The sequence below is a fragment of the Amblyomma maculatum genome, chromosome 4, assembly GCF_055883805.1.
Source record: "Amblyomma maculatum isolate TAMU_Amacu chromosome 4, ASM5588380v1, whole genome shotgun sequence".
In the NCBI taxonomy this organism is placed as follows: domain Eukaryota; kingdom Metazoa; phylum Arthropoda; class Arachnida; order Ixodida; family Ixodidae; genus Amblyomma; species Amblyomma maculatum.
The window spans coordinates 157,414,841-157,437,730 of record NC_139347.1 but is presented as its reverse complement, the minus strand read 5'-3'; the positions used below and the strand labels follow the sequence as shown (position 1 = coordinate 157,437,730).

The 22,890-nt window shown below is 48.9% G+C and overlaps 1 protein-coding gene across 1 annotated transcript in view; it reads left to right on the top strand.

Moving 5' to 3' along the window:
• The window catches only part of exp (expansion), a 334,236-nt gene that overhangs the window by 94,703 nt on the left and 216,643 nt on the right, over positions 1-22,890 (top strand). The gene's annotated exons all lie outside the window — the stretch shown is intronic.

The following is a 22,890-nucleotide window of genomic DNA, read 5'->3' as shown; positions in this document are numbered from 1 at the left end:
ATGGCAGGCCGTTGGTGCGCCGTATGCACTGCACTGAGCAAAAGCGGGTGGGCCAGAACTGTGCCGCGTTCGCTCCATACGAACGAGACAATAGGGCCCGCCCCCGTGAAGGCGAAGAGTCGGCTGCAAGGCAGGTATCAGGGCAGATGGACTTGGTCGCTTACAGTGTCGGGCTACTACTTCGCTGGCATATTATATACGGGGAGCAGAAATGGGGCATTTCGAGAAATGTGTGTTTTCGGGGCGACAGGACGGCCTCAGTCAATGCAGAAGTGTGATTTTAACGTCTCTCGTATCTTTTCTTTCTTCTTTTTTTGTTCATGATCTCCGTCTGCTGTTTATTGGAATAAAGCAGTTTTATTTCGCAGTGCTTTCAAGTTGAAAAGGGTCTGTCGAAACGACTTCAAAAGCGGCTGTCTTTCAACGCGGGCCTTCGGACACGCATGGCGATCCAGGCTACACAGAGGGCGGTCCGACGACAGAAATATTCGACAGTCGCGAGGTGACGACGAAGGAAGTACATCTCCCACAGTCGTTCGCAGTGTAAAACCGAAGAGGAAAGCGCGACGGCGGGGCCGACTGGTCCAACTGAATCTCTATCGTCATTGCTTCAAATAAATGATTTTAGAAAAAAATAAGAAAGAAATATGAATGAAGAAAAATAGACGCGCGCTGTATCTACCGCTTGCGCCGTAGCGGCGACTATCGCTGCGTGGAACCCAAATGCCGAAATCATTCCTCCCAAAGGCGTTCTAAATGCTTCGCATACACGAAGCGTCCGCTCTGCTCCGTGTCTTAATTAGAACACTGCACAGTTACCATCAAGAGAACTTCTTTCGTACGGATATACAAATTTCGAACATTTTGAGTAGGGGCTCAAAATCATTCGAAACGAATCGAGCATATATGTTATATAGGATTTCCTAGTAACTGGCACGAGGCTCGAATACCACCCGTCGTATTTTTCCTCGGCGACTGTTATATAAACAGGGCCCTCACTGAAGCAGCCTACCACCTTTCCGCGATCAAAATGCGCAGTATGAGCGTTATGCCGCCAAACCGTCCATTCGTGTGGTGGCATTCAAACCCTGCCATGATGATGCGCTCTCGGACGCCATGTCTCATACCTACAGCTGTCGTTTGTTCCGGTGTCTTCAAATGTATCCGCGTAGTTTTTTTTTCTTTTTTTTTTTTCTATTTGTCACCTTTACAAACAGCAGTTATTCGGCACATATACCTTGGAGGTCATATATCTATTTTACTCTCTGTTGCGACCCCTTCTTGACAGAAGTGTTGCGTCTTTTCATCAGCTGTAGCTTTAACTTCATAATTTACAGCATCTTTTTTGCAGCACCACCCCATGTTCTTCAATCCTTCGCACGACTGCCCAATGCGCACGAATATTGAGGGCCCATGAAACGGTAACTGCGGTAATATTCTAATGCTAGAAATTCATAAATACAATGAAGTGGTCCTTGTGAGTATTCGAGTCAGCATTGAAAGCTTTGCGATGAGCCTATAATTGACAAATATATATATTTTTTTAAGTGCTCACGGCAACCGCTCGTAACCGATTAGTTCCAAACATCGCCGCGTGATGCCTCCCCGACGACGTCCTTGCTGGTTGCGCCCCCTCATTGGACGCTCTCAAGTGGCGTGCGCGAGTCGCCGTCGTGGCTTGTTTTCCATTTTTTTCTTACGCGCAGACATGTTCCAAGAGGAAGAAAGAGCGCTACTTTTAATCGCTGGTGTCTTCTAAGTTATCGATGCTATAGCTTAAAAATATTTTGTGCTGCGAAGAGGAGAGTTGCGATACTTATTTCTTGTGCGGGTTCTCTATGGTTAGTATTTTTTCATTGGCTCTTTAATGCAGATGTCCCAATCGTATACGATTTGGTTCGATCACCATTCTATTCAGTAGCGATGCTGCACTATCCATATTCGACTCGTATTCTATTCGGTGGAGAAGCTACGCAATTCTTATTCGATCACTGTCTAGAGTGTATATTTTCTCACCCTGTAGTTTTTCGCAGTTGTTTTGTCTTAGAACTGGGCATGCGCAAAGCAATGGCCCACTCCAAAATTTGAACTTAAGAAATATCGCACAAGAAAGAAAGCATAAGGGAAAAATATCTACTGGCATATCTTCTTCCGCGGCCTAAATAGTTAATGCGAACACAGTGCAAAGAAGCTCCTCAAGAAGCGCACCTTATTTCGCACAAGATAGTCCAATTTGGTTGCGGCAGTGGCGAAGAACGACGAGTAATCGCGTTTTAAATTTTTTTAAGAACTACAAGCTACAAATCTCCTACAGCAATCAGAAGCCGCAGTGTAATAGTTAAAAGTTAAATATTAGATATTAGTTAAAAAGTCCACAAGCTAACATTACTCGTCTCTTGTCTTATGTCCGTCCACACCAGCCATTTTCACGCACCAAAATACCAGCTTTTCAATATTAGTAGCCGGCTTCCTTCAAGCAGATTTGCATATACCTTCGACATAGCAGCTACACTGCCAGCAATGGCGAGATATGAATAAAAAATACACCATTAAACTGGAATTCTTCCTCCGCCATCTATCTCCTTGTAAGGTGCTGCTTACAGGCAAAAGAAAAAATTCACTAATTTACTTATGCCCGTGCGGTCACCTCCTCTGAGCTCATCTCAAAGGAGCGTTAATACTTGGTGTATATAGTATACAACAGTACAAATTCATAAAATAACAGATTATGCCAGTTGCAGACAAGCAGCGCCTTGCTTCTGTAGAATACTGTTACAGTGTTAGGAAACGTGCCGTATGCTGGAGCATCTAGATGGACGCCCATTGACTGAAATTAAGATTTTAGGTCCCTGGCCACGGCGATCGCCTTCGATGAAGGCCTCCCAGGCACTGCTCCGCTTTATGAAAAACACAGGCCTAATTAAAAGACTATGAGTTTGCTTGTGACGTGATGTGACGTGGCATGTCTGTGATGTGACTTTACTAACTTCACCCATCTCTGTCTCACAACTTTTATATTGCCGCGAAACCTTCAAAACGGTATTTGTTGTTTTTTAACAGCCGCCGGCATACAGGCTTATCACTCTGATTCTGGACCGCGTATCAGTTCCGTAATCTTTGTTTGTTACTGCTCGATGTCGCGAGTCACACCTTTATCAGTTTTGTTGTAGCGCAAGACGCACCGAGATCTGTCTCGAAGGTTCCGGCCACTCGCTTGTCTTTCCACAATGTTCCAGCCCGTGCGGGTAGCTGTTTGCGACGTTATCTAGATTCTTCTGTGCAGCGTTTAAATTGAGCGTTGCTGAGTGTGACGAGCATTCTTTGTTCGACGATCGACGAGCACGTTTGTTTCTATCGCCGCCGCCGAGTTGCTTAGTTATTTTGCGGGCGCAAGTCAGCCCAAATAAAGAGTATCTTTAGTGCAATCATCGACCCCCTTCATTTGTGTCGCCAACCTCGTCACCACTACGTGACATCTGGTGGAGGTGCTGCCTTTTATCCTTCAAGCGAAGACCCAAGCCGTGTTCCTGTCGCCCTGGAAGACCAGCCTACAGGTCACCGAGCCAGCCGCCGACTTCAAGGCTTACAGCCAGAGCACGGTCTGCTACCTGACCCCATTCGATTTCGGAAGACATCGACGCTGACAATGGCCCAGCCTACAGCACCGGTTGTTTTCGTTCAACCCCGTGAGCCCCCCTGCTTCCATGGACGACCGGACGAAGATGCAGAAGACTGGATGGACCTTTTCGACCGAGTTGCAGAATTCAATGGTTGGAATGACGCCGCGAAACTCAGGCAAGTCTACTTTGTTCTTCAAGGACATGCCCGAGTTTGGTTCGAAAATCATGAGGCAGCTATGAAGGATTGGGAGATTTTCAAGGAAGCGTTTCTGACTGCCTTTTCAAGCGCCGTCCGAAAGGAAAGAGCCCAGGCCCTCCTTCAGTCAAGACTTCAACTCCCTAACGAGCCTGTCTTGGCGTATGTTGAGGAGATGAAGCGCCTCTTTCGCCACGCCGACCCTAATATGACCGAAGGTGAGCAAGTCAAACTTCTATTGCGAGGCGTTAAAGAGTCGCTCTTTGCGAGTCTTGTGCGAAATTCGCCAAGAACTGTGGCGGAATTTGAAACGGAGGCGTCTACTATTGAGAAGACGTTGGCCACCCGAACGCGCCACTACGAGCGACCACTTCAGCCGGACTGCTCAATCCACTACCCCAGCGCATCTACAAGCGGAGAGAACCTTCGGGACCTCGTCCGGGAGATCGTGCGAGAGGAGCTCCGCCGACTGATGCCATCATCGCAACAACCGCAGGTGGCGACGCTCGCGGACGTCGTCCGTGAAGAAGTCCAGCAGGCGCTGGGCGTTCCTCAAGCGACGGCTGCGACTGTTCCAGCACACGAGGCAACAGCGATGAACTACGCTGGTGCATTACGTCGCCCTCCGCCCCGACGTGATGACTTTCCGAGCCCTCGCCGCAACCGTCCTGTTCCTGAAAACCGCCCCTTGGCCCCCGCCCGCCAAGCCTACCAACGACCCCCAAACCCCAGGAAGTGCGACGCCTGGAGGACTGCAAACAACCGGCCATTATGCTTCCACTGCGGTGAGGCCGGCCACATTCTGCGACACTGCCCGTACCGACGAATCGGCCTCCGCGGATTTGCAGTCGACGCTCCACGACCACGCCCAGGTGAACGACCACAAGAAATTGACAACTATCTGCGTAGCGGTGAGATTGCGCCACCAATCCGTCGATTCAGGTCTCCATCGCCGTACAGGGCCCGCTTTGCGTCGCCAGGCCGTGCCTATGATGAGAGCATGCGCGGAAGGTCCCCAAGCCCGCGCAGGGGAAACTAAACAGAGCAACCTTTGGAGGTGAGGTTGCTCAACGACGAAAAGACGAACATCCTCCGCCGCCGACGACCACTAACGACGACGCAGCCATTTCACCGCCGCTCTACACGACGTCATCGACGACATCACGACCATACTGCAACACATCGCTCTATGCAACACATCGCTCTAAACATCCTCGATGAAGAATTGACCGTCCCGCCCCGATCAAGCATCGCAGTCTGCGTAGGTAGCGCAAACATCGAAACCGCTGAAGGCATCGTCGAAGGAAATATCCAATTGCTCTTAGAACGAGGTGTCGGTATCGCAAGAGGCATCGCGAAATTCCGGAGAGGTCAAACTCAGGTGCTGGTAACAAACTTCACCGAAGAATACCGGCATCTCAACAAGGGCACGACGATGGCTTTTCTCGACGAATTAGCCGACCTCAAAGATGTATTCGCCCTCCACGACCAAACGCTGGAAGACTCACCAGACCAATTCCGTCAGCCCAAATTTGACATCAACCCGGCATTGACCCACAGCAGGAAAGACCAGATTCTTAGTCTTCTTCGAAGCTACGGGGAGTGCTTCTCGTCATCATCGAAGGTACAACAAACACCACTGGCCAAGCACCGCATTATAACGGACGAACACGTCCGACCTCTGCGCCAAAGCCCTTATCGTGTATCGCCGCGAGAACGCCAGGCCATTCGCGATCAAGTTGAGGAAATGCTACGTGATGACGTAATCCAGCCCTCGAGCAGCCCCTGGGCGGCACCAGTCGTTTTGGTCAAGAAGAAAGACAGCACACTTCGCTTCTGCGTTGATTACCGCCGCTTGAATAGCGTAACGAAGAAGGATGTCTACCCGCTTCCCCGCATCGACGACACTCTCGACCGGCTCTGCAAAGCAAGGTACTTCTCATCGATGGACCTGAAGAGCGGATATTGGCAAATTGAGGTCGACGAAAGAGATCGCGAAAAGACCGCATTCATCACACCGGACGGCCTTTATGAGTTCAAGGTGATGCCATTTGGCCTCTGCTCCGCACCAGCCACGTTTCAACGAGTAATGGACACAGTCCTGGCAGGCTTGAAGTGGCAAATTTGTTTGGTATATTTGGACGACGTTGTTGTCTTCTCGTCAAACTTTGAAGACCACCTAAAACGACTACAGACAGTGCTGGAAGCCATCAAGTCATCGGGGCTAACGCTAAAAGCAGAGAAGTGTCACTTCGCCTACGAAGAACTCCGTTTCCTAGGTCACATCGTTAGCAAGGACGGTATTCGCCCAGACCCGGAGAAAACAGCTGCAATCGCACAATTCCCACCGCCCGCCGACAAGAAAGCTGTGCGCCGATTCCTTGGGCTGTGCGCTTATTATCGACGATTTGTCAGAAACTTTTCGCGGATCGCCGAACCGTTGACGCAGCTTACAAAGGCTGACGTACCTTTTAAATGGGAAGCGCCGCAAGGAGAAGCCTTCGACGAACTTAAGCGCCGCCTGCAATGCCCTCCTGTACTTGGCCACTTTGATGAAAACGCCGAGACCGAAATTCACACCGACGCGAGCAGTCTAGGCCTAGGAGCCATTCTCGTCCAGAAGACTGCCGGACAGGAAAAAGTAATCGCCTACGCTAGCAGGTCTCTCACAAAAGCCGAAGTCAATTACTCGACGACCGAGAAGGAGTGCCTTGCGATCATCTGGGCTACTTCTAAGTTTCGTCCATACCTATACGGCCGACCATTCAAGGTGGTAAGCGACCATCACGCGCTCTGCTGGCTGGCTAATTTGAAAGATCCTTCCGGCCGCCTTGCCAGATGGAGCCTACGACTTCAAGAATTTGACATGACTGTAGTCTATAAGTCGGGCCGGAAGCATTCCGACGCAGACTGCTTATCCCGCGCTCCGGTCGATGCTCCCCCGAAGGACGATGACGACGACGCCTTTTTGGGACCGGTAAGCGCCAGCAGTTTCGCAGAACAACAGCGATCAGACCCTGAGCTGAAAGCGCTAGCCGATTACTTGGAAGGAAAGACCGCTTCCCCTCCTGGTGTGTTCAGGCGACATTTATCATCCTTCACGTTAAACAATGGCCTCCTCGTGAAGAAGAACTTCGCACCTAACAAGACCGCGCAGCTTCTCGTAGTGCCTAAAACCCTTCGGCAAGAAATTCTGCAGGCGTTGCACGATGAGCCCACAGCAGGCCACCTCGGATTTGCGCTCACATTGCGTCGAATCCAGGAGAAGTATTACTGGCCGCGACTGCCTGCCGAAGTTGCCCACTACGTGAAGACGTGTCGTGAGTGCCAAAGACGCAAGACGCCGCCGAACAGACCAGCAGGACTACTAAACCCGATTCCGCCCCCAATCGTGCCCTTTCAACAAATTGGGATGGATCTCCTCGGCCCCTTTCCATCTTCGTCTATGGGTAACAAGTGGATCATCGTGGCCACTGACTACCTTACCCGTTACGCCGAAGCAAGAGCACTACCAAATGGTACCGCGGCAGAAGTCGCCAAATTTTTTGTCGAACAAATTCTCTTGCGACACGGCGCCCCAGAAGTGCTCATCACGGACAGGGGAACGGCGTTTACGGCAGAGTTGACGCAAGCCATCCTGGAATACAGTCAAACAAGCCATCGACGAACAACTGCGTACCATCCCCAGACCGATGGCCTTACGGAGCGCCTGAACAAAACGATCGCGGACATGATCGCTATGTACGTCGACGCTGAACACAAGACCTGGGACGCCATCTTGCCGTACGTGATCTTCGCGTATAACACGGCAGTCCAGGAAACGACCAGAGCGACCCCGTTTAAGCTTGTGTACGGCAGGGAGCCCACGACGACGCTCGACGCAATGCTGCCGCACGTAACCAGCGAAGACAACCTTGACGTCGCCGCCTACCTGCAGCGTGCAGAGGAAGCCCGACGACTCGCACGGCTGCGTATTAAAGACCAACAGCGCACCGACAGCCGACGATACAATTTACGACGACGCCACGCAGAGTACAATCCAGGAGACCAAGTGTGGGTTTGGACACCAATTCGCCGTCGCGGATTAAGTGAAAAGTTGTTGCGTCGATACTTTGGGCCATACAAAATCCTTCGCCGCGTCGGACCATTGGACTATGAAGTCATTCCCGACGGAACATCAGCATCACAACGGCGACGCGCACGCCCAGAAATTGTACATGTTGTACGACTGAAGCCATATTACGCGCGTTAAAGAATCTGTGGTGTTTAAACTTTGCAGTGTTTATGTTTAAGTTCCTTTGTTTTGAACATCGAGGCGATGTTTTTTTAAGGGGGGAGTAATGCCGCGAAACCTTCAAAACGGTATTTGTTGTTTTTTAACAGCCGCCGGCATACAGGCTTATCACTCTGATTCTGGACCGCGTATCAGTTCCGTAATCTTTGTTTGTTACTGCTCGATGTCGCGAGTCACACCTTTATCAGTTTTGTTGTAGCGCAAGACGCACCGAGATCTGTCTCGAAGGTTCCGGCCACTCGCTTGTCTTTCCACAATGTTCCAGCCCGTGCGGGTAGCTGTTTGCGACGTTATCTAGATTCTTCTGTGCAGCGTTTAAATTGAGCGTTGCTGAGTGTGACGAGCATTCTTTGTTCGACGATCGACGAGCACGTTTGTTTCTATCGCCGCCGCCGAGTTGCTTAGTTATTTTGCGGGCGCAAGTCAGCCCAAATAAAGAGTATCTTTAGTGCAATCATCGACCCCTTCATTTGTGTCGCCAACCTCGTCACCACTACGTGACAATATCCACTCACCCCCTTCCCCCAGTGCAGGGCAGCAAACCGGTAGCTCTTACGGGTTAACCTCCCTGCCTTTCCTCCTCATCTTCCTCCTCCTCTTCCTGTTACAATTTTAACCACAGAACCATCAAAGACACGAGCCCACCTGGTTTACCCGTCGGCGGATCGAGAAAGAAGCCCGCGCAGTTGTGTTCTATGAGCGCTGACTGCAGGGTCTCAGCTGAAATACCTGTCTTTCGATATTTGTGACAATATCAACAAATTAAATTATACGTTTGAGGACATTGTTTAAGCTGCAATTGACGCAGAACAGAAATTATTTCTTTAAGTTAGGCATCATGAAAAAAATAAGGAGTACATTGAGAATTATACGCCTTTAAAAAAACTTTTACTTAGCGGCCCGTTAGGTTTTATCAACCTGATCATGCCAACTGTGGTCTGTAAATTTTATACGCCGATGGGGTCTGCCGTGGCTGCACCACAGTGAGTGTTGCACAACTTACACTTAGGGGCAAGAAGTACGCTCATAATCTCACATCGGCCAGTGCCGAGTTTTCATAGCATAAAGCAGCGTACGGGACATTGCTACACCGCTACGCATGTGTCGCTGTGAACTGAGAGAAACAGATCTATCATGGAAACTCAGTTGAAGAGCTGTCCTACTGGGAAGTAATCTCAGCGCGAAGCTAGAGTATTTCGCTCGTGTTTCCGAACAACGCAAGCGGAGGAAAAATTGTGGCTTTCGCTTGACCGCTACCTAGGCAACATGCAGCAAGCTCGTCAGTACGTTCACTGACGGAACAGTGATGAAAGTGCCGGGACTTGTTTGCGTTCCCCAAGTGCACTCAGCCTGGCACTTGTTGGGACTGCTTTCTCAGAAAAGAAATCACTTCGAGAAACACATCGACTGCATATGCAAGCGTTAGAGCAAACCGCCGACCGAGCATCAGCAGCAAGGGAAAAGTGCGGGGCCTTGAGGCATAAACGCACTTTTGCGTCAAGTGGCAATCAGTGAAGCCCATTCACGATGTGGCATAAATTTTCCTTCCTTTTCCTCGTTTACAACCCGGAACATCGCATCGAATAGCTCAGAAAAGGCGAATGCAGAGAGAAGCCGACAGTGCTTTCACGTTTCGAGCAAAGTTCAGCGATCGAGTTCTTGTCTGGTAGCAATCTTGATCGGTATGCACCCCTTTCAATTTCCACAAGGTCCGCCCGGTGCCGGCGATTTCCAGCGCCCCTCCTGCACACAGACGCTGCGGGTCCGAGTACGCGGAGGGGGCATCCCGGTACAGGCAGGGGTCAGTGGCCACTGCGACGCGCTACCAGGCACGGAGCCATTCCTAAACAAACATCTTTCCAGAAGGAGGAGGGCGGCCTGTGCCTACGGAGAAAAAGCAACACCACTTTGACAGTGCACCCGGCCTGCCGGCCTCGCCCATTCTCAGCAGCACTGAGTTCAGGTGCCCAACAGAATGGAAGGCGGCCTTAGCCCGGATAGTCCCGTAACCATGCCGTGCCCCCGTCATGGCCCCCGCGAGTTTCAGAAACCCCATCACTGTTCTTCTTTGGCGTTGCTGAGTCTATCGCTATTGGACGCAAAACACGTGCATGTCGCACAGATCGAGTTGCATGCGTTGAGTGTCTCTGCACCTCAGTGGGAGCTGCCCACGTGTGCAGGTTTACTGGCACTGCACGGAATTGATTCCCCACGAGGGGAGGCACCTGTGGTAAGCACCCTACCTGTGGGCAGAGCGCGGGGGAAGGGTGAAAAATCGTGTACAAGCACACACACACAGAACAGCGGGGCAGTGTGTGTGTGCGCTGCCGCTTCACGTTGTCCGACCGCGGCACGGTCGCAGCGTGACTGCCGCCGTGCTTTATGAGAGGCGCCGGCGTCTAGACGAAATCAAGACAGTTCCTCCTTCCCGACCAGATGACCGCGGCGGCCCTTTCTTTGCGCTCTTGCCCACGCCGTCGCCACTCCACTATCGGTACTAGAGGGGCTGCATTTACTGTGCAACGCTGCTCCCCCACTTCCCGTCCCTCCGCTTGTCCACCTGGTTCAGAAAGATATAACCCCCTCCCCCCCTCCCTTCCCTTGCTCTCTTTGAGATGCGCTCTCATCTTCCACCCGGCCGCTGTTACGAAGAATGCCGGCTGGTGTGGCGACGCGATACAGAATTAAGGAGGCCGATCAACTCGGCCCAAAATGCAGAGCACGAGGAGGCCAGAGCGCGGTGGCGTCGCCTGTGGACGCCCTGCCCTCCCCGTGTATAGCCCGCTTTCTGCCATGACCAACCTCACGTGCTCCTAACTTTCCCGCTTTGCTATCTGCGCTCTTCGTTGCGGTTCACGTTAAATGTTGCTCGTCTCATTATGGTACCTGCTGGAACCACTTTCGCTTTCGCGACAGTGGCCTTCCTCTATTTCCGCACTCCACGGTTTCACGAATCGGTTTCGAGTAGCCAGAAGCCGGCTTCTCTCTCTCTCTCTCTCTCTCTCTCTCTCTCTCTCTCTGCGTCTTCTCTCTGCTTGCTCAATTCTCACCGATTCTACAACAGAGGCGAAGGAGGCAGCCATTGCGCTAGCCATGACATCCACACCTGCTGTGAAAATAATTTCGAATTCTTAAACAGCTATCCTAAACTTTTCCAATGATTTAGTGTCCCCCAACACCCACCGCCTTTAGAGTTTTTGGCAACTCCGACAATCTGTCATCTGTCACCCTTATTTGGACACCCACGTATGCGGGCCTTCCCGGTAATGAGGAAGCTCACTCCCTGGCCCAAGGTCTCACTTTCCAGGCTAGGGAGGAACAGTCTTCCTCAGATGCCGGGGAGTGCCTGCTGTCCTTTCGTAACATCCTTACCTACCACCGCCAAAATAGGAGGACTTAAGCACCCCCGCACCCCCTTCCCCGAATCTCACAATAACACAAGCTGCCCACTGGCGCAAACTACAAACGCGCATAGCCCCATACCCCATCCTTCTCCACGCCCGCTTTCCTGACCAGTTTTCTTCTTCCTACAAGCTCTGTGGCAAACCTGGCGACTTTTTACACACACTACTTACCTATTCCCTCATCCTCCTTCACCAGAGGTGGCCCTAGATTACTGGAAGAAGCTACTCACCAGTATCTCCTATAAAGACCAGCGCAAGATCATTACATGCGACTCGCTCGGATAGCCCTTCAAGGGATTCCCTTTGCTTTGTAAGAGGGCCCTCTGTACATGGAGGGGACTCTCAAATGCCATGTAGGAGGCAACGCCCCCCTTCTCTGTAGTATTGGCAGTAAATGCTTCTACCGCCACCGGCGTGCCCACAGCACAGGTAAAAAATAGGAGAGGCAGAGCTCGGCCATTCAAGCTCGTGTAATAATTGCTGCCGGATTGTTATTTCGTGTAATCATGTCTTTTTCTTTCCTTGTGTTATTACAGGAAGAACGATTTCGAAGCAGTGTCATGTGATGTCTATGTTCGAACCAGTGTAAGAATTAATATAGGAAGTCTCCCTTCTCAATTAAACTATTCGCTATGTAAATGGCGAGAGCCATAATATTATAAATTTAGGGCGGTATCTGTTAGCGAACGCTTAGTAATTTGACCTTCTATGCGTCAGCGTTACGGGTCCTGGACGTGACGAGAAAATCGTGATTGGTCGAAAAAGGCTTGTAATACGTAGAGCTGAAGAATTGAAAATTACTTGAAATGTAACATAAACTGTGATTACAATGTCTTGGCACGGCTCCAATGCAATTCAGATCATTCTTCCCCCGAAATGCCAACGACTGGAATGGCCTTCCTCCAGAACTTGCTGCTATCACATGCCCATCTTTTTTCATGAAAGAATCACGCGTGTACTTGCTTAGTGAAAATCTTATATTTCTATAACATACTTACACTTATCTGTTACCTATTTTGTTTTTCATTTCTGTGTGCTCCACCCCTTATGTAATGCCCTCTAATCAGTGTCGCTGAATGTCGTTGAAAAACATTCTGAGATGGATATGCGAGTCCAACCGGGAAGGACCTTTGGATCCCGAGCCAGGTAGGCTGCTCGTAGACCATGCGAGAAGGCTCGTATATGGCTTATTTATTACTGGTCTTTATTTTCACGTCGTATGGAATTTCACATAATCTGGTAGTTACCGAATGTGTGTTAATGAGAATGTGTGAGATAAGAGAGGGGCTAATTAAATCAGAACTGGTTATACTAATAGCAATGTCATGCCCACGAGGGGCGACGACAGTACGCGAATGAGAATGTGCGAGAGCAGCCGCTAGCGGAAGCCAATTAAACCAGTCACGTCACGCCCTTGAACCCGGAGCTGGTGACTACAATAATGTGAGAGTGAGAGTGAGAGAGAGTGTGTGTGTGTGTGTGTGTGTGTGTGTGTGTGTGTGTGTGTGTGTGTGTGTGTGTGTGTGTGTGTGTGTGTGTGTGTGTGTGTGTGTGTGTGTGTGTGTGTGTGTGTGTGTGTGTGTGTGTGTGTGTGTGTGTGTGTGTGTGTGTGTGTGTGTGTGTGTGTGTGTGTGTGTGTGTGTGCGTGCGTGCGTGTGTGTGTGTGTGTGTGTGTGTGTGCGTGCGTGTGTGCGTGCGCGTGTGTGTACAGATATATATATATATATATATATATATATATATATATATATATACTACGGTCCAAAGTTGTTACGATCTGCGACGCACGCGAACATCTTGGTGCACATTTTGCCGACGTTGCCAGGTTATCCTAATTTGCGTTAGATTTGGTCCAAACGTCGCACGGATGATGGTGCAGCTGCCATGCGCGAAGTACTATCACGGCTGTTAGCACAATTAGCAAGGGTTGGGAGAGAGTTTACACGAGAGTGCCGACGTAGCTTCGCTCTAGTCATGGTTGTATTAACTGTGTTACTCAAAAGCACCGTCCCCAGTTTTTTTTTTTTTTTTTTTTTTTGTAGCGCGGTCTTTTAACCGCGTCTTTTAACGCACCGCTCTGTTCTTGGCCACAGCTTGGGAACTGCGACATGCAATGCGCAGCGAGAAAAAGCGGCAGTTAAACATGTGCGTTCTTCGGATTTGGAGGTTGCTGTCACTGCATGCTCCAATGCAGAAGCCAGCTAAGCTGATCTCTCCGCCTTGCCGGGAGATTGGAACTCAGTGTTCGACGAATTATTTTCTTTGCAAGGTCAGAGGGACCGCACAAACTGCTAGACAACTATTTTTTGACGGATTTGAAGGCTTGGTGCTCGCACAATGATCATATACTTGTTCGCGCATCAGCTCTACATTGCCTGTTGTTGCTCCAGCGTGCATATATACACCAATAAATTCTGGCGTATTATACCAAAGACAATTGTTTCCACAGTCTAGGCCCGTTTTCCGAGTTTGCGCCGTTTTCAGAAGTGTCGTTGTCTACCTTACCTGGAATCATCTGACTGGTGGAAACGCCGGAACCGGAAGCGGTAGTGACATCCTCTTCAGGTGTTTCCGCCAGTCAGATGACTGGAGGTCAGGAATATGACGAAATTTCTAAAAAGGACACAAACTCGGAATATAATGCGTAAACAGTAGTTAATTCCTTTTTTTATTTTTTTTTTTTCGTATTATAGCGGTGAGCCGTTCCCAGTATCCGCTTGAAACAGGTCTACCTACCTTCACTGTCGGGCGTGGGTCAGCTAAATAGATGCAGTAGAAATGCAGAGGCAAAAAGGGAAAAAAAAAAAAGAACCTGTCCAATGGCGTTAGAAGGAGCTGCCTCTATAGTGGCGCATATGCCATCCAGCGGGTGACAAGGCCTCCCAGAAAAGCTTCATCCCGGTAGAGGAAGCGCGAGTTCGCAGTTCCTGGCGAGCCGAAAGAGAAACGAGGAAACGGCAGAAGTACACGAGAGACACGAACTCGTGACCGCTAATTGCAGTGACTGCTGCGACGCAAGGCAAGCGGGGTGCTGCACCACCCGAGGCCGCGCAGTCACTGGGATAGACGGAACTCGTCCGAACCTAACGAAACCAGCGGAGGTGCTTCTTTCGCAGCTCCGCGCTGAACAGAAGCAAAAGAAAAGGAAACGCATCGCATCGCCGTCCACCCCTCACCTCAACGTGGGATGTCCTCTATGGGTTCTAAGGAAGAAACAACGAAGGGTGGCAAAATGGCGGACCGAAAAAAAAGTCAGACATACGCGGGCCCCACGCGTTGCCTACGCAGCTCTTGATCGTAGTGTCGAGAATGCACTTCACGCGCTGCCTGCAAGATCATAAACGCGGAGAAACAGGATGCCTGCTGGCTATACCTGGTGGTTAGTTTGGAGCGCCATATTACTCGCCCTACACCCCTTCAGGAGGGACAGTGAAACAGCGCGCATAATACGCCACCACACGCGGGGAGCGTCGGACCGGAAGGGTCGTCGGACGCATACAGCGCGAAACAGATGTCTTTCCGGCCGGGATGTGACGGCCGCCAGTGCTAACCACACGCCGGTACGCGCGGCCTGCAGTCGTATAGATGTCGGGTTCCGCGGATTCCATTTGTTTGCTTTTGGTTTCCGCGGCCAGTACATTCGCTACGGAGTTAAAACTGGCCCCGCGTGGTTCCAGAGTAATGGTTGAGCGGAAAGTGAAGCTGGCGCTGAAAGCGAAAGTGCCTTCTTCACGGTGCCTCCTTCAGAGAGCGCGAAGCAAACGTGAAGCGTAGATGACATCGTTATGAAAAAACCGTTTCTTCCCTGTGGTGGCAAGAAAAAAAAGGTACACATCATTGCTGGACTAGGGTTCCGCCGTCAGTGAACAAGGGGTGAGGGAAGGAGTAATAGTGAATGAGGGAGGGAAGAAGAGAGGGAGGGGGGAATCAGGAAGAGAGTGAAAGCAATGATTGAGGATGAGTGAGTAATTGAACGGGAGTGAGGAAGTGTGTTGAATATGAGGTAGAGTGATGAGTGAGTAGGGGAGCGGAATGAGGGCTTCAGCGAATGAGATTTAATGAGTCAGTAGCAGTGATCCAACGAGCAGCATAGCCTTTCTGCATTGTCCGATTACGTTGCGTGGTTGTGACAAAAGCCGCATTACGGCGTGTTCCATCGCGATCAGCTGGATCGTGGCAGCCACCGGAGGCGAACACTTCGCCCGTTCTTGTCTTACGAGATATTAGCATGCAGCGTTTCACACATAACAGCTTGATTGCCAGCTCTCCACCGGCCTTCTCACTCGGTCCACAACACACACACCGATGTTCAAACTTCTAATGAACAGCACTTTCCCCCATCATAGCACCAACCAGGTTTTATATTGATTGACGTTTCGTGCTTGCTACCTAAAAATAACATCCTCGTACCACCTCCTCCTCATCCCCTACCCTTCTCCAAAATAAAAAATAGATATTTACAATTACATTCTGATGAGGTATACATTTTTAAACCTCCATAATGACTACTATTGCGATAGACCACTTGTAACGGCACAACGGCACTTGCCACCCTTTGGCTAGAAAGCTGCTTGTCAGGCTACATGTTCTTGTTCTGAAGCATTGTAAACAGGCAAATAAAAAAAAAAACGAATATTAAATCATCTCACTTCAAGCTAACGTACCGAGACATCCACACTTGCTAGCATATGCCATACAAGGCGCAGCCGCGAAAAACCGCACTAACACGTGTCCGAACGCAGGCGTGTAAAGCTTTTGAGGCGATCGAATAAGCAAACTCAACAGTCCGCAGGCAAGGCTATACGTAAGGATTACGAACTGGTAATAATCTCGCAACAGTAGTAACTTCGTAGCATGATCAAGAAACAAGTACATCGAATGAGTTTAAACTGCGCGTACCTGGTCGGCTAATTAGACCCAATGGCAACCCGCAGCAGTTTACCAAACGGTCACGAGAAAATGACACCTCATGGATTAAACGGAGTTGTGCATGCACCGAGTTTTAAACATCCCTTTTCAGAAAATAAAAAATAACTGTATCCCATATATAATACAGGAGTCCAAAGTTAATAAAGGCTACGGACACTGCGCACTCCCCACCTTGTGCCACAAGGATGCGCCATTAAAAACGTCAACACTGGCAGCACCATGTCTACAGCAGACAGCGGTAGCACAAGCGTATGTTTTGCAGCATCCTGCCAGTCTCTTATTCGTTCTTGAAAAGCAGCTACGCACTGAATAAAACGACGTTCTACGTCACTAAATTCAATCGTTTAGATATTTTGCTCACCTTTGTGGCCATGCACATTCTTGAGAACTCATTACAAACTGGAGACACCTAATTGATGCACTAACATCGGGACTACACCATCTCTACCGCACGGAGCAATTTGATAGTATACTGCCACCCTTAATAGCTCCCGGAGCGCAGTAATCGAGTCATTCCTCCGGAACAGCCGTCGCTGGTAAAGCTGAGAAAGTTTGTTTTGCAGCTTCTAGCTGTTCACACTTCTCTTGGCGCCCGAAGCTCTTCCCTCCATGGCGGGCCAGTCCAGTTCCGAACGCCGGTCTTCTCCAGCTGAGAGATGAGAAGTCCAGTCGTGAGTGTCGATCGTCGCGCGTCCAGACATTGAGCATTCCGTGTTTGCAGTTCACTGATCCTGGCTCTCCGCTGACATTGACAGGTCGCGCACCACGGGAAATGTCGCCGCGGCTACTTGAAAGATGTAGTCTCCCTGTCCACTGTCGCCAAATGCTCAGTGACCTGACAACTATGCGTCTCGACCGCGCGAAACATTATTCTATGCTTTCACTGTGACGACCGTCCCCACGGCACAAGCCATGGCGAATTTAGGCTGTCGCAGTGCGCGACATTTAAAAAACACGTGGTCAGTCCAAATGTCTCGTAGCAAATGCAAAAAGGGGTCATTTTCTAAGGGTAATTGTTAAAGAATTTACCATTTTAGTGCTATTTTGGTAATGTTACCGTCGTCGTCTCCACTTTCTTTCTTTCATTCTTCCTTTCTTTGTCTTTTTTTTTTCTGTTTATTTCTCTCTTTCCACCTCATTCTATTTGATGATTCATAGCCTTCTCTTCCGTAGTCATCGCATTTCACTTCGTGGTATGTCATGCTCATTAAGTAACTTTACCTGCATGCCGCAAAACGAGCCAATAAATTTCTTCTTAGTGAACAAAACGTTATACCGTATCTTCAAGTACCTACGTGAATTAAATACTTCACCTGAACACCTTTAAATAATTTTATGAGAGGCTTATGCAGACGAAGTGAAGCCAAATGTTTTTAGCTAAATTTTCGCAGTGTCTTACTAAGCCATGCGGCACTGTCACCCGTCATTAATAAAGTCTCACAGGCTGCAAACATTCGAGGAAAATGTTCGGGCACCGCCGAAAGCCTCCTGTCAGCGGTAGTTGGGTAATTAATTAAATCAAAAAGCTACACAGCGGCCGTCAGAGCTGGCATGCCAATCATGAAATTTTGGCGGTAGCCACTGATGCTTTCGGGCTTATCTTTTCTTCAAACCACAGCTACTCCTTTCTTTCATTTTTTTTTTTTTTGTCACATTCGTCTAAAAAGAGACGGATACTAAACCGAGGAAAAATAGACGAGAATGCAACCGCTTGGTGCATTCCCGCTCTGCCCGCTTTACCGTTCTTACGTGCATGACAACCGCCGAGTCTGTCGGGCTCCACATCCAAAACCATCCGCGAGCTGACAGACAAGTGAACGAAAATAAGCTTTGCTTAATATTTTTCGAGGACTCGTAAATGATGTATTACATTACCCTGCCTCCGCCTCCTAGACCTCGCTGTCTCCTCCGAAACTATAATGATGAGGCTTCTCTGCACTACACGCTAGCACTGCAGAAAAGACTATCTTGCTCTTTCCGTGGTAAGTTTGTTTGGAGATATTGGTTTAATGAAGCAGCGTTTGTCCTAAATGTGTTCACCGTATTTTTATTGATACCACATGGCATTTCATTGGAAATAAAAGTACATAGCTATAGCGCTGAAATATTGAAGCGAACAAGCAAGCGCTAACAGTCGTACGGAAAAGTATGAAGTGGAACGCAGCGCTGAAATATCTGCAGGCGTTTGTTTTGCTGAAGAAGTGGAAAAATATTAAAGCACGGATTTATTTTCACTTACATTAATTATTCACCAGAATTATAAGTATTTAAGTCTACTTTGAAAGCCGGTGCTGCTAATGAGTACAATTTAATTGCAAGGTTATGTATACTTGCGCAAAAAACGGGACACAAAAAGGCACATAAACGACATGTACGGAGCGCAACTTCCAACTGGTTTTAATTTTGAAAAAGTCGATAGATTTATACCGGCACTGAGCAATCACAAGAAAAATAAAAATAAAAATAAAAAATAAAAATAGACGCACTGCCCACGTAGCATCCCGCCGCCAAGTGTTCCGCCAGATAGCAAACGTGTAAAACCTGATATCCTTCGATATACAGTAATCAAATACAAGACAAGGCCACGACACGGATAAAAGGGAAGATGAAGCATGAAGTGAACGATGAACATATAACATTTCTTAGCAAAAGCAGTGTCAAGGAAATAAAAACAAGTAAAAAGAAAACAAATATGAAAATCTCGGACAAAGTGTAAAAAATTGCTCATCGTAGCAAAAACAGTGTCAAAAAGTAAGAAATAACTAGGTGCAGAAAGGCCAGAACAAGGCAAAACACGGTGGGGAAAAAGCTTATCTAACTAAACAGCAAACGAAGGCTAGGTCAACCCACCAAAACTAAGGTGAGGCAACCAAGAAAAGGATTCACACGTGTCCATCTAAGAATGTAATCTCTTTGTCCAGCAGTACGACAGAAGCAGTGCTAATGCATTTGTCACCAGTTTTAGTAATATGAAAGGCTTCTATTATTTCTCTACTAAGTTTAGTTTTAGCATGTGCCAAGATCGAGGTACTGCTGAACGAAGGCTTGCATTTATGAGTCGTGACATGTTCTGGCAGGCAGCGTCTTTCACTGTTCCGGCGGGATGCTACGTGGGCAGTGCGTCTATTTTTATTTTTTATTTTTATTTTTCTTGTGTTTGCTCAGTGCCGGTATAAATCTATCGACTTTTTCAAAATTAAAACCAGTTGGAAGTTGCGCTCCGTACATGTCGTTTATGTGCCTTTTTGTGTCCCGTTTTTTGCGCAAGTATACATAACCTTTCAAAGATGAACCAACTCGCCCAAACAAGAGTATTACTTGAATTTTATTACGCAAACTGGGACTGGAGGCACATTAGAGTTGCAATGAAAGGCATTTGCCTGCTCCTTGTGCGTGAGCAGGTCTACATGCTATGTTCAAAAGGATTGAGTAGATTTCAAGTTAGCGCAATCTTTTTTTTTTTTTTTTTTTTTTCATCTGGCGTCACATGAAGACATACAATGATGCTATTCCAGTTTACATCTTGTTTCAGCTCGTTTTAATCCTCCATTGGCATCATGAACAAGGTGTCATCACCGGGATCGGCCACTCGCTGCAGGGAGGGACACGAGCGCTGGGCAATTTACTCAAAATAGCTTCTTCCAGTCCAAGTAGCTCAAACATCCGTGTTATTCAAATACGCTCTGACGCACCGCAGAAACGTTTCATTAAAACTATCATAAAATATCTTAAACTCCTTACATCATGCTGACGTATGCCAAAAGTTCTTTCAGATGCGTGGTGTTTGCTTCACAGCTTCGCGGATATTTGCCGTTTAAAGCGGTTAACCCGCGCACACGAAACACGCATCCTTCTCCCACTCTTCCATCCACCGACGTGTGGCAAGCGCCGAGTGCTTCCTAGTTCACAGGGAAACCAGCGAGGCACTTTTCATCCCTCCTCACAGTGCACCGCCATCCAGCGCAGATCTCCGTCAGTGGTGCGAAAAGGCGTGAAAGTTGCCCGGGCCAGACCTGCTCAGCCATTCGTCCGTAGAGTGCGCGACGCGGCACGTGCAAAACAGCGACGCTAACCGCGTCAGCCATCCGCCCGCAGCAGCGGCGTGCTTTCCCACGAAGCCACACCGCAGAGCGCGCCGCGTTGCGACGGCGGAGACAAAACCGTGGTGTAAATCAGGCCGGCTTCGTTCCGCTCAGACGAACTCCGGCAGATACGAGCGAAAGCGCGGAGAATCGCTTCAGCTTCGAAGCGGCCGAGAGTCACGCCTTCCTGCGGAGGACGCTGTAAAGACGGAGGAGGAACTGATAGTTACGGACGAGGACGATAGACAGGCCCCAACTGTGCGCAGCAAGCTGATTGACGCGCGGGTAATTTAGTCGCAATTTCCGCCTTGTTTCTTATTAATTTCCATTCGTCTTTACCTGCCGGCTTCTCTGATGTTTATTACAAGACAGAACTGAATATAGAGTGAACCCTAAATAGCGGACCTCTCCCGAATCGCTACAGTGGAAACTATAGCCTGTTTCTCACATGGCAGTTGCATAGTTAATGCGTCAATACCCCGAAACAGCGACACAGATGCATATGTGAGACACCTGCGTACGAGTAATAGAAGGTTACTCCGCGTTATTCTAGATCGAAGCTGTAGACTCGTTCGACTGGCTCCGATATTCGTGGAATGGGTTCGTGTTCTTTTGTTCGTTTTTTTCTTGCGGTGAAGGGCGATATGTGTGGCCATCGCCTTCGGCAACCGAACCTCGCACCTGGGGAAACGTCCTAAACATAGCCGCGACACGCATGATTGCTGCCGGTAATTCTGCTCCAATGGAGTGTGGGTGTGTGACGTTGGCAGACCGTTCCCCGAAGCTGCTCGGAGCGAACGGTCAATGCGCCGACGGTGAGCTGGCCAGCCTAAGAGCGTGGCAGCATAACTCTCCCCAGCCGAAGGCACGGCGTCGGGATGTCGGCAACACACACACACACACACACACACACACACACACACACACACACACACACACACACACACACACACACACACACACACACACACACACACACACACACACACACACACACACACACAAGTTGAAAAGGTTGAAAACGAAGTTGCTGAAATAGCTGATAATTAGTCTCGTGTCAGAATAACATGTTTCAGTAACTTTACAGCGCTCCTTTGTTTTTGTCTTAATAAATGTTTATTTCATTTCTATATAAAAATGAAAAAAAAGCATGTAGTACTATGCTAGGGATAGCGTTAATATATTCGTGGAGTAATTCGTTGAATTGCTGTCTTTCGTTGGAACCGCATACCCCATTGAAAGGTTATCCGTACCGTTCTTTGTTTCGTTGCGTTTGTCTCCGTCTTTGTGTTTGTGAGCGTGTCGTGTTTCACGCTTCCTTCATTTGGGTAATAGGTTGCGCACCGTTTAACACTGTCACGAGGGCAACACACTGTGGTGGATCCGTGAGTTGTCTAGACCGGAGAGATTTTCGGAATGCAGCTGGTGCGATGGCTTAGATATGTAATATCGCTTTAGCCATCACGACTCTACGCACGGTCGTGAGAGGGAGTCTCCAAAAAATGACACAGCCGTGACATTGGCATGCAGTGACGCTTATACCTCAGAATTCATGTTTATTCTTCATGCTTCTCGGTGCGGAAATCGCCTAACCAGACTGACAGCACTCTAAAATTTCGAAAACACGAACACGTTCTTCCCTGTGCCTGGTATCTAGCGTGGATGGTGAACCTAAATGTCATCACTAACACCTATATATCAGATGGCTACATTCTATCTGGACGCTGATAGCTTCAAATGATGGAATGTAAAACACGTAAAATGAACGGAAATATCGGTACCTACTTTGCTGTGCCGCACACGGTGATTTCAGAGCGCGAACACTTCCCTATTTCCTTGAAGTAGTTGGTAGATATGTCGGAAGAATTTTCTCCGTTGGTTCAAAATGATACAGACGGCTTCGTCCACGATGATCAATGTTTCTGCAAAATTTGCATCCCACTGTTGCTTCCCAGCACTAAAAAAGTGTATTCAGAGCGCCACGCGCCGGTACATTGCCTTCCCTGAATCCGATGATATTACCAGGCGATTGGTTGATTGCTGCTTTTCTACAGAAGCGACGACCCGCGCCGAATCTTCAGACGTAAATCCCGGACTGATTTTTAATTCAGATCTGCGAAGGCATCATCTCAAAGCAAGTTGCAGATAACTAAAATGGCCGTCTGGATCCAGCTGTACATGGAGCAAGAGCTCCTCGCAAGGCTTTCTTCCACAGGCATCGTCGTCAGCGAAATCCGCAGTACAACGCGGACTGCCAGCGTTCGCGGACCATCGTGTCCGTCCCAGCTGTTATCGCCGAGGACGAGTTGCCGCGGTGAGGAACGTCCACCGACTGGACGGTGGCGCGCCAAAGGAAGGGAAACCT